This window comes from Drosophila miranda, chromosome 2, assembly GCF_003369915.1.
Source record: "Drosophila miranda strain MSH22 chromosome 2, D.miranda_PacBio2.1, whole genome shotgun sequence".
Lineage (NCBI taxonomy): Eukaryota > Metazoa > Arthropoda > Insecta > Diptera > Drosophilidae > Drosophila > Drosophila miranda.
Window position 1 is genome coordinate 11,777,141 of NC_046675.1, and position 13,365 is coordinate 11,790,505.

A 13,365-nucleotide genomic window follows, 5' to 3' on the forward strand; every position below is an offset into this window, starting at 1 on the left:
ATAAATAGCAGTGCAATACTTTTCAGCGAAACCTTTTTCCCTTGTCTGGAGAAAGGGTGGCCCTTGAGTGAAAAGGGATCGACTAGCAGGATATCTATTTTTTGGGCATAGAGCGAAAAATACTGAAGCAATGATTATGCAAATAAATGTATTTATGGCATGGGAGTCTTCAGGGAGCGTCATATAGATCGCGTAAATTTTTTTGAGTTTTTTGAGTGATTTGCGCACGCTATTTGTCTCTCGCTCTGTATCTCCCAGTGTGGCTTTGCAGTTAAGAAGAAATTTCGCAAAAATTGCCCACCAACTCTCTCTCTTTTCAAGCTGCATCTATCCGAACCATTTCGATCATCAATTTCCCTTTCATACTTTACCTCCTCTACCACCCAATACACCCTATACAAACCCCCATTCTAGGGTATCTGGGGAGTGTGTAAATCAATGAACACAACCGGACATCCGACTAATATTTCACATTATTATAATTTGTATGAATACTGCTACTTTTTCCCATTAAACCAAAGGGTTGTTCCATTATAATGGCTCTACCCCCATCCTCTATCCCATCGAGAAACTTGTTCTTTCAATCAATTTGATGTGCTAACCATTTCAGCCAAAAAAAAGCCTGCTAAAATATGAAAAAAAGCGAGAAAAGAATCTTCAAATATTAATTTTTCGCCTGAGAGTGTTACTAATTAGAAGTGGGGCCTGCCAGCCGGTCGAAAAGTTGGATGTAGAAGGTGCTATACGGGGAGAGAGGTCGGCAGAAGGCGAATGGGAAAAGAGCCAAAGGCGAGAAGGCAAAAACGAGCAGCGAAAAAAACCATCAAATGTCTATACATCATTTTAACAATCAATCAATTTGAAGCAGAGTTAATCCACACGAATCGTGTTACATGTGGCCAAGAGGAGGGCACAGGGCATTGAGGGATTTGGCCAAGAGAGGGGGCAGAGCAGGGCATCAGGCTCTGCTCGAATTGACTTGAGCCAAACTGGAAATCTTGTATATTAATCAGTCTATTAGACACGATTTGTGCCACAGTCCTCCCCACATGAGACGGAGCGGCAGGGCGCATTGGTGCGATTATTCAATCAGCCCTCGGACGCCGAGCCTCTCGATGGGTTGTCCAGAGACCCGGTCGAAACCCCCACCCCTGACCGACTTGCGTGGGTGCAAGACCATGTAAGACCATGTCTGCCATGGCCTTAAATTTGGTAGTTTTTTGTGTGTGCGAAGCGACCTTGAGGCAGGTAGATTTTCAGTGTGAATTGAAGTTGGAAAAGTGCATGGAAAGTGTTTGAGATATAAATGGAATCGGAAAGAGTTGAAAGGCTTTAATTGAATCTAAAAAATTAGTGAAATTTGGTTGGCAGATGATGTCAGAGTTATATCAAAAAAAGGAAGGAAATAAAACAGTTCCAGCAAATATTGAGCCCCCAAAATGTTTTTAATCCCACAACCACACATATTACAGACTTGCTGTAAAATTTGTTGGTTATATAGTACTTTAAAGTGGAATTCCAGAAAGATATCATTACTAGCTCATTTGATAGGAATGCTCTAAGTCTTTCATTGGCATTCAATCTAATGATCTATCATCTAAACATATGACAGTCTACAAAATTGAAACGATTCAAACCCAAGCTCTAACCCTTTCAATAACCCATTAGTGTGCATTAAACCAAATAAATACTCATGTCATATAATAGAATGTATGACCATAAAGCATAATCCAATACACAAGATATGCCAATACAATCATCATCATCGGAAGGAGAGAATCTCCCACCCGAATATGTCCGAATCATCATCGTCAAAGCGACACTTTGGCGGACAGCATCGCGAAAGCATTTATGGCGTTTTCCTCAAAGAAAATTTTTGTTCATACTCGTAAAGTTTTGTATGTGTTTCGCCTTTCGTTTTATGAACCCCGGGCTGCTGCAGAAATGGCCAGCGATAGAAAACGCATCAAATTTGATGACATCGATGGGAAAGTTGAGGAATATTTGCCGAAATGTTTGATGAGGTCCTGGTTCCTGTCCAGAAAGGCTTTAAAGTAGCACTGGATGGACGGATGGGGGGATGAGGGCGATGAATGGGTTGTAGTGCTGCTGGTTGGGGCATAAAAATGAAAGACAAGCTCGATTGAGCAGCATTTGCATATTGAAGTGACTCGAACAGAGTTGATGTGAGTCCCAGGCTCAGTGGCGTGGATAGAGGGATATGGCATGGGGGTTTTTCCACCCCTATTCTAAGCTAACAATATCATAACCCTAGCAGTGCAAAAATTTCCCAAAGAAAAAAGCTCATTGTATGACTTATGGCAATGGTTAGAGCTCTTCTTATTCTTGGGGGAGGCCAACCATTGCACATAGAGCACATAGAGCACACAGAGCTTTTCAATTTCATCATTACCAAAACCTTCCCACCCCACAATCCTGCTCTGACTATCCGCCACCCCTCCTTTGTCATCCTGCAGCACGTCAGCTGTTGACGGCGCCGCGTTGCGCACTCGCAAAGATTTATTTTTATCGCCTACAATTCCAATTCAATCCAATTCATTTCCCTCGGCTTTCCATCCAGCTCGTCCTCCCTCTGGATTTTTTGTGATTTTTGGCCACAAGTGCGGACTGGCGGAGAGCAATTGTGGAAGCATTTGGTTGCCATTCCTTTAGCCGCGCGCCACTTTCATCAAGCCAAAGTGTGGCTGCCTCCGAATTTTGCCTTTGCCACTTGCCTCTTGGCTTTATGGCCAATTGGGTTAAGCTGGATGACTGGGGAGGGGCTCGTATTCATACTCATATCGATGGCTATGCCGATGCCGATGCCTCACCGCACATCAGGCAGCCAAAATATATATTGATATATGACTCCAGCCAAGAAATCCACAAAAAAATAGAAGAAAAAGTTGTCTAGAGACAAAGGCTGCCAAAAGTGCAGGTGAAACTATTTAAGATTTTAAAGGGAATAGTTTTGGTGGAAAAAATATAAGAAACAAATCAAGAAACTTATAATTTATCTAAATTAAAAATTCGAACTAAGTTTGTGGGATATTGGGAGGAAGCTTAATGTTAAATATGCATTGTAAAAAAGTATTCTTTGAGGATATAGGAATAACACAGCAGGTTTCTGGATAGCTCATCAACTTTTAAGATTATAAATCAACTGATCAATCTAAAACAATATATAGAACTTTCCTAAAAACTTATTGATCGAAATGTAAATAAAAGAAGAATCTTTTCGATCAGGAAATCAAGAGATATTTATATAAAAAAATCAATAATACTTCAAGTAAATATTTAAATCTCTTTAAAAATATAAAGAAGAAACGTATGAAGAGATAAAGATCGTAAAAATTACATTGAAATACCTACAAGAGTTACAAATAAACATATGTTTATTTTTTTACTTTAAATTATTTTGCTATAAACTAAGAATATCTTAAGCCTCTAGACTTCTAAATAAAAAAAAATAAAATAATAATAAAATAGCGTACATCATAAAACGATTATCGACGAGGATGGGATTCGAACCCACGCGTGCAGAGCACATTGGATTAGCAGTCCAACGCCTTAACCTCTCGGCCACCTCGTCACTTTCTCTCTGTGAATCTTTTGGCGGTTCTTCTGTACGGCCCAACTTCTTTAATTCTACCCGCTTGTACTTTCTTCTCTCTCTCTGCTCTTGCTGTCAGTTCTGTGTGCCTTTGTGCGAATGAGAGTTATGAGCGGAAATTTTCTTATCTAAATTTAGAACTGGGACAAAGCTCTGGCCATTGTTCGGCTGATGCTGATGATGATGTTGATAACCGGTTTGCAGCCTTCCCAACAGCTCCGTTTGCCTAGATCTTATATAATTTATGGTTAGATAATGAATAAATTAGGTGCCAACGATGGCCATAAGAGATCTCCAGCATGGAAGGCATCTCCAACGCTCACAGAATGCAATTAGTGATGGCAATTGAGCAAAATAATTGAGCGGATCTCAATGGCATGTGGAATAAAGAAGTTATGCATTTTTTTATGGAAGATGGCCGTCACTGGGAAGAGTTTTCTTAACGTTTGAGAAGTTTTCTGCTAAACAGAAATCATAAATCAAGCTGATTAAGAATAAGTCTTTTAGTTGCCAAGTGGTTCTTAGTGCTGGTTAGGTTTTTTGTTCCTTATGTTCCCTCCCTGGTTTCCCTTCAAGTATAATTATAAAATAAGCAATTTTAAAGATATGTTATATCTCTTATTTAACGAACCATCAAACAAAGAATTCCTCTCCCCAAAGATCTCCCTTCTTATCCCCGAAAAGGTTTGCTACTCCGAAGATCCCTTCTACCCAATTAAGACCTATCTCAAGCATAACCTCTAAGATCTTAAGTGCCAGATTATCACATCGCTAATCGCTTGACAATGAAACCGCATTTGAAGAGGATTCTAAACAGTTCCTTGAACCACTGCCAAAGCCAGGCTCTGGTTACGGCCGGAGACCACGCGTCGACTCATCAGAGAAATCAATTTAAATTAATTTTTACGAGCGGCAAACTCCAAAAGTTATCTTTCCTCCATAATATACATACGTATCCTCCGGCCTCCTACCTCCTGCCCCACAGAAACTTTGTAAAATCGTATTAAGTCATAAAAAATATTGCGTGAAGAGCCCAAGAGCATATGAAAGGGTCCAAAAGGAAGGATAAAAGAAATTGACTTTGACGCCTTTATGACTGAGGGGCGGGGAGGTAAGGGGAGGGAGGCGCGTGTATAGTTTTACGATCAGAGACCCCTCCCCACCACCTCACCAGATATCGGGTTAACCGAGCATAAAATCCTCCAAGGCGTCGGCGGCAGGGACTTAAATGGTTTTACGACCGCAGGAACCAGAGCCAAAGGCCACGGGATGGGGGTACTGGTAAGGCCATAAAAGTCAAGCCAGCAAAAGCGCCAAAAGAGTTTTGATGAATGTCGTGTGAAGGCGTTGTCAGGTTTATGGATACGTATCTGTATCTGTATCCGTGTATCTGCATCTGCAATTGCAGTAGCTACCATTGGGGCGCTGAAAAGAGGAGTGCCAGGCTGCTAATTGAGCATAAATCAGAGTTGGTAAAAATGTTCGTTACGAAGAATTTATTGCCTTCAGATACTTTGCGCACTCTGAAATTCTTTTGAACCTCTCATTCCCACTCTCATCCCGCTCTCTGTTTCCCTCTCTTACTTAGTCGCTATCTCTTTCGATTCTAGTAAAGTTTTCTAATACAAATTGCATCGACACTGAAGCGGAAATTTCACAAAGTGAGGAATAAAGTGAGTGGGAAAGTTACCAGGGGCTGTTATGACCAAAGAATACCTCCTATTTGGGTTATTTTTTGGTTTAGTAAGTGGTATATGACACAAATGGCATTTCAATGGCGTAAATTATCCAGACAGGAGCCTTAGAATGAGAGCAAATGGTTTTTTTCCTTATTTTGACTTTAACATTTGTTGAAACATGATATTTCTGGGAAAATAGTTCGATAAGTGCAATATCTATCAACCCATCGAATGTTAATTAATTAATTCTTTCAAATTGACTCTGATATTCGTTGGAAAATAATAATTTTTGGAAGTTAGGCAGCTAATATCCATATATGTAATACTTTCAAATAAGAACCTTCTACCTTTTAAATTGTGCAGACCACATCTTTTCCACGATCTCTCTTCTAAAAGAGGAATTGGAAAATATGGTCAATAAAGAGCACAAAGCCCTAACCCGTTTATTCGTAGAAGCATGAAAGATTTTAGCACTTAAGTTCTGTATGAAAATTCGAACGGATAGACACAAATGAACTTGTTAGGACCGATCCTTAGCAAAAAATATGAAATCTGCAGTGCCTGTCACATGTTGCCTCTTAAAAACCATACACCCTGGCACTCTTCGCGTGCCGGGTATCGAAAAAAACTAGCCAAAGGCCGACGACAAAGTGGTCAACATGCCACAAACTTTTTTGTTAGTTATCCCTTTGCCAATAGTGGACGGACAGAGGGAAGGGTCTCTGGGCAAGGGGCGGGGATGGGGGTGGTCGATGGGTGTCAAAGTTCCATGCTTTGCAGAATTCTTCTCGAACATTTTTAAACAATTTAGCGCAAGAATTAAAAATCGCCAACGCCGCGCAACGTGGAAAACTTTTCATCGCAACGCAGCACAACAACAAAAAAAGAAAGAGAGAGAGAGAAAAACTTTTGTACGCAAAGTTTGTCGGGTTATAAATTATCCTCTCCAGGGGGATATCGAGGGGGGATGCTGCTCTATACAGCACCTTTGGCACTCTTTGGCCCAATGCTTGTTGGGTGCCTTTTTTAAGCCGATTTTCATCTTTCGTTTTCGGGTTTTTTTCCTTTTGCCATTGGCAGCACCGTAGACTTTTGGCGCCAACGGGTTTGACTTGTACAAATTGCTGTGTCGACCATAGCATCCGTACACACACACAGATACACTTACACTCAGACAGACGCACCCGCACGCACAGGATATAGTGGGAGCGGATGGGATTGAGGCGGGGAGAACTCGACATTCTCGTCGTCGCCGTCGTCATCGTCGTTGTCCTGGCAATGTAGACAAGTTTGTGTCTCCTTTCAGGAATACTCTATCCAAGTGAAGGTGGGATGAGTATATCCTTCGATTGAAAAAGAAGCACTTGTTCGACAGAAAAAGGAATTCTAAGAAGAATCTTCTAGCATAGGAAAAGGTTATAAGACTCCCATCAAAAGAATCTTATAAAGAATCTTAGAAAATCTCTGTAAGTACAGGATAGATCAATCCTTTCATCTGTTATTTATGGTATTCCATTGATTACTTACATTATTCCATTATTCGATTTATTCAATTATTTCTTTCAATGTTCCACTTCATTCTATATTCATAAACCTTTCATCATTGTTTTTCCTTTCAGCACAATAATCACTATTGTTTTTACGATAGGATTCAAACATTTTCTTTTATAGCTCGTCTAATGATATCAGAACCATTATTCCATTTATAATTACTCTGTTCTGTTACTATAGAATGTATTCAATGATCAACATTCATCTATCATTAGATCATAAATCGTTTCAGATCACCTTCATCTTTCGTTTTATTGCTTCAAAATTGAATTTATTCCCGGAAAAGAGCATCCCAATTTCGTTGAGCCGTACGTAAATCGGATTTCCTTTGCCCTTTTTATACCTTTTGGCCTGGCCTTTGGACACTAATGGATTATCTAAGCCTTTTAGTGGCTATTGGTTGCCTTGGCAATTGTTCCATGGGCTTTAGGTCGCTGGAGCCACTGCTGAAGCCATCGACAGCTGTGTTGGCAAAATCTTGGCAAAGGGCAATCGCATTTAAATAGTTACATTCCCTCAAATCTGAAATCACCGCCCCCTCACTCTTTGACCATCATTTCATATGCAAATGTTTTACATTTTAATCGCTTGATTATACAGCAAAAACCGGCATAATTTATGATTATGGAATGAATAGTTTCAATTTATGAATCAACTAATCAATATTAATGTCTTCCTTAATGACTTACATGGGAACCCTATGGAGATTAGCATATTACAAAGGGTTCTAGCGGCTACAAAGAGGCAGAAGGTATGATCTAATGATGGTCATTAATGGAAAGATGAGGAAGTGGGGGATATGTACGACTATGTTCAGAAAACTAGTCTACAACTATTTTACACCCGATTTCGAAGATACCTCAATGAAATTTCAGTTACAAATCGTGTATTTATATACTTTCCACCAATCAACCAATTTTCATAGCGATAGGATGATATTTCCTAACCAAAACCCTCAAAACTGGTTAGAAAATCATAATATCATACAGGTTTAGGGATGGAGTGTGTCACGAATGAAATCTTTCCTTCGTTTCTTTAATGTATATCCCAGAGTATAATCGCAATTCTTTATTTTCTGTATTCCCATTCATATCGCTTACTCCGATATGGCAGGAATTTCAGAATGCCCCGACGGTTGGATAACGCTCAACTTGTTGCCAGTGCATTCAACTTCATTCATGAAATGATTTATGCCATCCAAGAACTTTCAATCAGCTGCTGGAACCTACTACTTCTCTGTACCTCCGATGCAACAGCAGCAGCAGAAATCAGAATCATTCAATTCAGAAATTCCGCCAGACGGTGGCGACTCCCTCGGCCTGATATCAGTCAAGCGCCAGACACAAACCGGCACATATACAAGTGTATACAATATACTTGAGAGATACAGTCTTATAATGTCGGCTTGCAGCTATAATTGGAACAAAGGAGAAGAGCTCAGGCTGCATCTCAGGCGGAGGCTCAAACCCCAGAAATACTTGATATTTCCGCATGCTTACGGAGTTGCAGTTGCAATTGCATTTCCATATTGCCTGGCAACAAGCAATGAGAGGCAAAACCCATACAAATATGTGTACTCGTATGCTGTAGAAGTAGAACTGCAATCAGCAAGGCCGACACAAGTGCACACAAGCTTAAGCAAAGTCTTGCCCCTTGCCACAAAAACTGGTACCCCCGCAGTGGCTATCATTGATCCCACACTCTCTATATACATATCTCTCTCTCCCTGTATATATAGACATATAATATTTCTCTCTCTCAGTCGGTGATAATCATGCAAATGAGCGAAACAAAGAATTTTCCAATGGCAGCAAAATTCATGGGGAAGCAGTAGCAAAACTCCGACCAGAGGTTCAATGTAGCCATAAAAAGTGCAAAAAACTGTTTGTACGGTGAAGCCTCAGAAGTAGAACAAGTCAAATAGACCTTTATGGAAGAGTTGGATACGCAGAAGCTTCAACTATACTCCAAGAAAAGTCAATCTATCTTTCATCTATCAATCACTCTATCTAGCAACGCCTTGAACTCCAGGACTACAAGATTGCAATCAAATACTTCAACAAATAAAAGCCATCATAGGCAGGCCAAACTGTACGACCGGTACAAGTGATAAGAATTCACATTGATAACCACGATAAGCAATCAGAAATACACTCGTATCACATTTATATACTGGTACACTTGTACGTAAGAGGCTGGGCACCCCATTGTACGACCAACCTCCTTGTTCGCTTTCGATGTCGTCGCGTGCTTGCCCCCTGACCCACTCACAAATGTCGCAGTGCGAATCAGATTATAGTTGAATGGCAGTAGTATCGTCACATAGACACAAATGTATATATCGTATAAGAATAAAGCCCTAATTAATAATTTTGATAACTTTTTGGAAGTTGGATAACTAAAAATTCGCGTTACAAAATGTTATTTTAAGTTTTTTCGCTTCAGCTGAACGTCCCTGAACAGAATCGTTAAGCCTTAAGGATTCTGGTCACCCCTACAGAGTTTCTTGGTCAGAAAATATTTCGTATGATTCCTTACGCTTATTCCTAGATTCCAATGCAAAAGAACTTCGATTTCAACCAACAATATCTCATCAATTTTACTTACGTTTCCCCTCATGCTTCTCTTTCATTCTATGAGTTATTCTATTCTTGAGATATGACAAGCCTCCTCCTAGTTGCTCCATAAATAGCACAAAGCAAATACAAGTACATATGATACCCACCCCAAAAACACCAACATTGAGGAGGAAAAAGGAAGCTCCACAGAACAATGTGTTTAATTAAGAGTTTTTATAATGACTTAAATGGGTCAAATGTGGGGGGAAAACTGTTCGCACGGACATACACACTTGAGTACGACTATTCGTGAGCATAATTTTTCTAATGGACGCATGAAGGGGACCATGATAATGATAAGGATGACCAGTAGAATGGTAACGTTGGGGGGGGGGCAGGCAGGCAACTTGTTGATATGGCAGCGCCCAAGCCATATCCTTACATCATTGTCAGGGTATCATTGTGATTCTCTTTTGTATAGCAAAAGTAATTAAAGACGAAAGCCTGAAGGAAGAGGAGGTATTCCTCCAAGGACACATATGTACGGATAAATGTGTGTACCCATGGATGTGAATATGTAAGCACCTTTTTATGATATACACGTGTAATGTATGCGTACAATATGGTAATGGACCATTACCATTTGTCACCCACTTACACTCCCCTTCCCCATATCCCTCTCTCTCTCTCTCTCTCTCTTTCTCCTGCCGCACATTTACATACATCCAAGGACACATGAGAGCGGAGCTCCCTAGCAACCACCAAACAAAGCCCGACGGCAAACAAATCAAAGGAGCAACCGAATAGCCGACGGACAACGATGGAACAATAGGAACCGTCGGTAGAGTCCTGCGGCAGGATGGGTAGCACACGCCAGTGCGAGACGCTTCGCTCCCTAGGCTGCTCCCATCCAACCAGGAGGCTCGTCAAGGACCCGCAGCCAGTCCGCAATTAAACGGGCAACTAGCTGAGGACCAACCTATTGGAGGCGAGGACCTCTTGCGCAGACTCCTGGCTGCGACCCGGCCACACCCACTTGGAGCGGGAGCGGGGACATTAACCAAAGCATTAACTGTAGACAGGTGGAACGGACCTCGAATGCACGGCCACGAAAGTGTGTCACAAGAAAGGGACCGGGCATTCCGGTGCGTGTTACCGTTACCTGCCTGTAGGCTAGTCCTTCCACAAGTGCCATCCCGCTCTGGTGCGAGCGAGCCAGCTTGTGTTTGAACGGTGGGTGGGGGTGGGGTTGGGTGAAGTCAAGCAATCAAACCGAAGGCTGCGAAAAGTTTGTCGTAAGAAATCGACGTTCCCGAAGGACATCCGACAAGAAAAGTTTGTTCACGAAGAGAGAGCTCTAGGCGTATGTGTGTGTGTGTGTGTGGGTGACAGAGAGAACGTTTTGTGGAACGTATCTAAGTACAGCTGAACTAGAATCCAACAAGTGGTCAAGGAAGAGCGTGTTGAGCGGTAACAGTTCGGCTGGATTGAAAGATCAGTGGTGAAGGATTAGTATATTTTCCTGATTACTAAACCGGTCTTAGGTGTTTCTATAGCTTTTAGAGGTTACAATTTCCTCTTCATCGCTTTTCTTGCTTTTGGCTACGAATTCTCCCACAAACTAGAAACTTTTTACCTGCCAAAATCAAGCGATATCTAAAAACTGTTCTCTTTTATCACCCCACCCCACTACCCATTCATCTCGTCTGCTCTTTCGGTCCCTTCATTATTTTTCCCCCTCCCCTTGAGAAGCCGAAAAAAGCTCAAAGCCCCACGCGGCTTTTTTTCTCAATTCTCAAATTTTTTTATTGTAAGAATTTGTGAACGACGCAATAGCCCGCCGCTGACGTCGCTGCCGGCGTACCACGTTTTCGCGTACTCTGCCGCTGCCGCTGCCGAGTATTCGTAAATGATTGCTTGGGGGAGGGGAGTGTGTGTCAGCAGAGAGAGAGAGAGAGAGCATATGTGTGTGTGTGTGTGTGTCAGTGAGTGTTGCGTGCCACTTCATAGCCCACATTAGGTAAGGTTAGGTTTTTAATTCTGTTTCTGTTTCTGCTTTCTGTATTTCTACCTTGCCTCAAATTTCTTCTGGTTTCGGTTTGTGCTTTGGAATTTTTTGGCTCCCTGCACACCTCTGCTGTAACGCCTTTCCCATCCACAATCTTAGTTTTGTTTACATAAACCAAGCTTTTTGAATACCCTTCCTGAGGGAGCTGCTATGTCATTGAACAGAAGCTTGAAACGCAAATAAAATGGTAGCAATTCAGATCGACAAAATTCTTATATTCCTGCCACTTAATCGATCTTTAAGGGTATCTACGGCACCGTTCATATATTCCATTGCTATTTTTTTCCGCTTTTCCTCTGTGTTTGCTCTGCTTTCGCTGTTTCTGCCGCAACTGGTTTGCGCCGTCGACTGCGACTGCGACGCCAAGATTCGCTTTGAAATATTTTCGCGTACCATGTGGTTTTCCTCAATTATTTCTCAGGCGATGCTACACTGACAGATTTTTCCCAATAGAGGGATCAAAAAATAAAATACATTTCTGAGCGAGTTTTTGATCGTCGAAATGGAAAAGGTAGCGTGAACCTATTGTCGCGCTCTTTTCGCTCAGTGTATGGCACACCTATACACTCGCACTAGTTATTTGCTCTCTTTTGTGGTATATTTTTACGCTTGGCTCTTCTTTCTGTTTTCTTTTGGTGTTTCTCTTTGGCGGTTTTGCCTATTTATTGCGCTCTGCGCTTTGTCTATGTGCTTCGCCTCTGAACTTGAGAGTCGAGAAGCGACCACGTGGTCGGAACGAATGTCGCGCTATGTGGATGCCAAGCCAGTGGGCGCTGTTTGTGTGGTGTGTGGATGCCATTCCCGATCGCGCTCTTGTATCTTGTGAATATCTTGGATCTCGACTTCAGGAAGTGCTTCATCAAATTTACATATGTATGCGCCACTCTCGCTGCCCCAACATATTTGCATATTAAACGGGCCCGATACGATACGATCCGCTCAGAACCCGCCCCTAGCCGATCGACAGTCGACCGTCACTTTCCAACAACACAGTTTCCCCCGTCACTGGGGCGGCCAATCTAAGTCGCACTTCTATCAGGAATTCCCGTAACATTCTCTCCGGAGGAGATTGTGGGCCGTGGGCAGGTACAACACCATCTGGGCATCTGTGCATCTGTGTATCTGTGTGTTGCGTCAGTTCTGGTCAAATCGTGCGCTTTTGCGGCCTGCATCAATTACGTCGTTAAATTAATCAGTTTGCCTTAATCTCAATAAATTAGAGATAACGCTTACGCGATAGTTTTTTCTTCTTTTTTTTTTGCATTTTAAATGCCACACGCTACCGGTACAGTTATTGGAAATGGGGTCCAGTGCGAGTACTACGATGTGAGTGCCGTTCCGCGCCCGAAAGCCTTCACATCCATCCCCATGTCCATGTGTAGACTGATCTGTGTTGTGTATAAGTGTGTGTTCGCAAGAGACAGGGGCGTAGCAAAAGGGGGATCTATATTGTGGATAAAGATCCATCACTGATAAGCCACACTGGGAAAGAAAGAGAGGGAGAGAGCGAGTGCGAGGTATATAATATAATAAAATAAAATATAATATATGTATGTAAACTATAATAATTATCGGACATAATAATATGACCTTCTTCAAGAACTTCTAAAGCATACATACCTTCCCAGCTCTGCTATGTTTTACATCAGTCTAGGATTCTTTATGCTATTTTGTACATTCCCTTAAGTTATTTTATGACATCTTTCTATTATAATCCCCCCTTTAAGAGACTTCCCGCCTACGCCTTTGGTCCGAAGCATTTCATGTGGGGCCACATTGGGGGGGCTCGCTTTTGACAATCATACATACGTATGCTTACATACATATACACCCATGCATATATGTAGATACGTACATCTTTATTTATTTGCTATTTTCCTGATTGGCGCTCATCAA

General features: G+C 41.7%; 1 long non-coding RNA gene and 1 other non-coding gene across 2 annotated transcripts; both read right to left on the reverse strand.

Annotated features, from left to right (window-relative positions):
* Positions 1-3,510: 3,510 nt before the first annotated feature.
* Trnas-gcu lies at positions 3,511-3,592 on the reverse strand. Its single transcript has one exon. It is a non-coding gene; the product is annotated as a tRNA-Ser (tRNA).
* A 9,127-nt stretch (positions 3,593-12,719) lies between these two features.
* Positions 12,720-13,365, reverse strand: LOC108154549. The gene is made up of 2 exons (XR_001774977.2): positions 13,090-13,365; positions 12,720-12,951 (listed from the first exon to the last, which is right to left on the reverse strand). It is a non-coding gene; the product is annotated as an uncharacterized LOC108154549 (long non-coding RNA).